This window comes from Mastomys coucha, unplaced genomic scaffold (genome assembly GCF_008632895.1).
Source record: "Mastomys coucha isolate ucsf_1 unplaced genomic scaffold, UCSF_Mcou_1 pScaffold22, whole genome shotgun sequence".
NCBI lineage: Eukaryota > Metazoa > Chordata > Mammalia > Rodentia > Muridae > Mastomys > Mastomys coucha.
The window spans coordinates 106,644,730-106,648,108 of NW_022196905.1; the positions used below are offsets into that span (position 1 = coordinate 106,644,730).

Here is a 3,379-nt window from a genome sequence, read left to right on the forward strand (position 1 = left end):
AGGGGAGGGAGGGGTAGGGAAAGAAAAGGGGAGGAGAGAAGAAGAGGGAGAGGAACAAAGGGGAGGAGGAGAGAAGAGGGAAGGAAAGAGAGAAGAATGGAGGGAGGGGAAGGAAGATAGGCAGAGAGGGATGAGGATAAAGACAAGAGGAGAATGGAGGGAGGATGAGGAGGGGGAGGAGAGGACAAAGACAAAGACTGGGAGGAGGTACCTTCTCAGCCCAGCCTCAAAGTCCCACACAATTGGACTATATCTCTCACCACCTGTCTTTGCCTTTGTAGCTGTAGAGGGACACCCAAGACTACATTAGTTCACAAGCAGGAGCTTATGTAGGTCTGGGTTCTGGAGGTGGGAAGTGTCCCGGAAGCTGGTGTCTAGTGGGCTTCCTGCTGCCTGTGGTGGGAAACAGGAGGTGAAGCCACACAGGAGCAGGGAGGAGAGGGCTGAGCTCTGCCTGTCAGCCTGTCAGCAGCAATGGCCTTAGTCTGCCAGAATACTTAAGACAGAACCCTCCCTTAAAGACCCCACCCCTCCTTACTGTAACACGGGGATGAAGTTCCCACAATGGGGACAGGTTCAAGTCTGACCCCTCAGAGGGCTACGAGCCATTCCCAATCAGCCACCCAGGGACATTAGCACACAGAAGGCAGAGCTGCCCTGACCTTTCCACTTCCCAGATAACAGCTTGAACAGAGGGATTAAGTCATTTCCCCAGGGTCACACAGTACCCTAGAGAACTAACCTATCTGAATCCACATCTCTTCCTTCTAGTTCAAAAATCCTCCCCTAGTTCAAAAAAAAGGAGATCGCCCTTCAAACCTTGCTGGCTGTGACACTTCACTCCCTTGTGCTGTTTCCACGCCCTGTCTGTAGCATCTCCAACATCTTGGGGCCTCCAATGTAACCCAGGATTCACCTTCAGGAAATGACCTCCTGCATGCAGGACAACCCGGACACACACCCTTTACACAATGCCTTTACTCCTGTATACTCCATGACTCTAAAGTCAGAACCACATGTCCAATGCTGCCAAATTCTGCTGCCTTCTTCAGATGGAGCCAGGGCTTCTCCCTGAATTAAGCTTAGCTTTGCTTTGCTTTGTTGATACTTTCCTTTGTTGAATGTGTTTTCCTTTGCTTTAGGACCCTAAGATTCCTTAAGGAATTGCCAGTTTACAAGTTGGAAGCTTAGCTTGCTGGGGTCTTGCCCTGAGGGCACCAATCCCTTTATTCCATTTAGCATTGGGCCAGTCTTTAGTAGGCTCAACTCCTGGAGCACGTAACTGGCTCCAATATTACATTCTGCTGTTCTCCTTGTGTTTTATAAAAAGATATGGTGGAGGTGTGAGGCAAGGGGGTGCCTCTGTGGGCCCATGCCGAGGCATCCCTTCCTCCTGAGGGACTAGTCACACGGCAACGATATAGTATAGAATAGAGTTTATTCAGAGGAGTAGAGAACGGCCATGAGCACATGGAAGAGAAGGGAGAGGAATGGAAAGAGAAGGGAGAGGGATGGGAAGAGAGGGGGAGCAGGAGCAAGAGGAGAGAGCAAGAAAGCAAGAGAGAGAGGAGGGGCCGAGCAGCCCCTTTTATAGTGAGTCAGGAATACCTGGCAACAGTCAGGTAACTGAAACAGTTCACTCCTTGGTATCACCTTCAGTCTCAGTTACTGTTCTAGAGCTGTAAAGAGACACCATGACTAAGGCGACTTAGAAGAGAAAGCATTTAATTTGGGGGTTCCAGTTCCTGGGAGGGCAAGGCCTTCCTAAGGGAGAGGAGGCCCGGCTGGAGTTGGTAGAAGCTGGAGCGGCTGAGAGAGGCGTCGTTGTCCCGGTGTTGGACTTTGGTATCGAAGATGCCATGAGGCAGACACCATTTCTAGGCCCGAGTTAGAAGGAGCAGAGAGACTGAAGTCAGTTCCCCAGTGGCACACAGCCACGTGTGGTAGAGCTACCTCTGCTTCCCCAGTGAGAAGGATTCCGCAAAAGCCCAGATGGCCCCAGGCCCCGCCCCCAGGAACCCAGCCCAGAATCTGCAGTGGACCCTAAAAGGTACTTAAAAATGGAAATCATGAGCGAACTGAGGCCAGGACACAGGAGGGAGTGGCAAAATCAAGTTAATTGATGTCCATTCAATGTCTACCAGTGAGTCAGCTCCAATTCACGTCCTCAAAACCAGAAAGATGCAAAATCGCAGAGACGCAGTGAATAATTTAGCCCTCATTAGAGCACAGGCATACCTACGCTTTTAAAGCCTTTCCCGTTCGTGTGCAAGAACACACCTTTGCTGCTGACGTAAGGGGCATTTGGAATTTCTCCTGTGACGTGCGGTGCGGTGTGGTTCCCAAATGCCAGCCACTCCAGAGCCTTCAAAGGCTACAGAAAAGCTGTCCTGGCCCCTGGCCCTCTGGTCCCCACTCAAAACGGGCATGAGCCAGAGGCTTTTCCGTGTGTTTTACAAAGAGGCTGTGTATAGCTTTTATGTGAGTCATTAACAAATTTTTTTTTAAACTTTGAAAGCATGAAGTATCCTCATGGCAACGGGCTGCCTTTTCCTATTTTTTGTAAACTGAGCAGACCACTCCTCCCCTTGGCACAGTTAATTTTCTTGCCTTGGTCAAAGGCAGAAGCTCAGGAGACGGGGCCTTCAGGATGCTGGCCCAAGCCCAGGAGAGCACACCCCAGGCCTCCAACCAGCCCGTGTTGATTCTCACCTACCCAACCCAGATGGCCTCTACATAAAGTGTGCATGTGTCCTGTTGGAAGAACTGATTTAAAAATAGCTAAATGGCCTAGCTACTGAGAAAGCCTGCTCCCAGCAGGACCTTCCATCCCTTTGGTAGAAACCTGGGAGCTGACGGGGCAAAGCTGGCAGCAGGAAGCCCAGAATCCCAATTTAGAGCATGGGTTCAAATCCCACCCCACCACATTGTTGGATGTGTGACTTAGGCAAATGACTTCACCTCTCTGGGCCTGAGTTCCTTTGTGGAGGTAATATTAAAAGCAAGTGAGCTGTGGGCTGTACTGACTGCTAGGACAATGAGCCATGAGCTGAGGGGCTTACACACTGAACACATTTCTTAGCATAGCCATGGCAGCTGAGAGGCCCCAGATGAAATGCTAGCAGATGCTGGGACCTTTGAGGGCCACCTTCCCATAGATGCCTAACTTCTCTCTGTGACTTCATGGCACACAGTGTTAAAGAAACTCTCTGGGGCCCCCTTTATAACAAACAGCACTAATTCCTGTTTTTAGGACTCCAGCCTTAAGACCTACTCACCCACAAAAGCCCTTCTTGTAGCAACACAAATTTATGCTTGCCTCTCATAAAAACAAACAAACACACAAATAAAACAAAACAAAACAAAACAAAAACCTGCC

At 50.0% G+C, this 3,379-nt stretch overlaps 1 protein-coding gene across 1 annotated transcript in view; it reads right to left on the reverse strand.

Moving 5' to 3' along the window:
* Positions 1-2,257, reverse strand: part of Cmklr1 (chemerin chemokine-like receptor 1) — a 41,822-nt gene extending 39,565 nt beyond the window's left edge. The window contains exon 1 of the mRNA XM_031337447.1: positions 2,239-2,257. The gene's annotated coding sequence lies outside the window, so the exon portion shown is untranslated. The remainder of the gene's footprint in view (positions 1-2,238) is intronic.
* Positions 2,258-3,379: the final 1,122 nt, after the last annotated feature.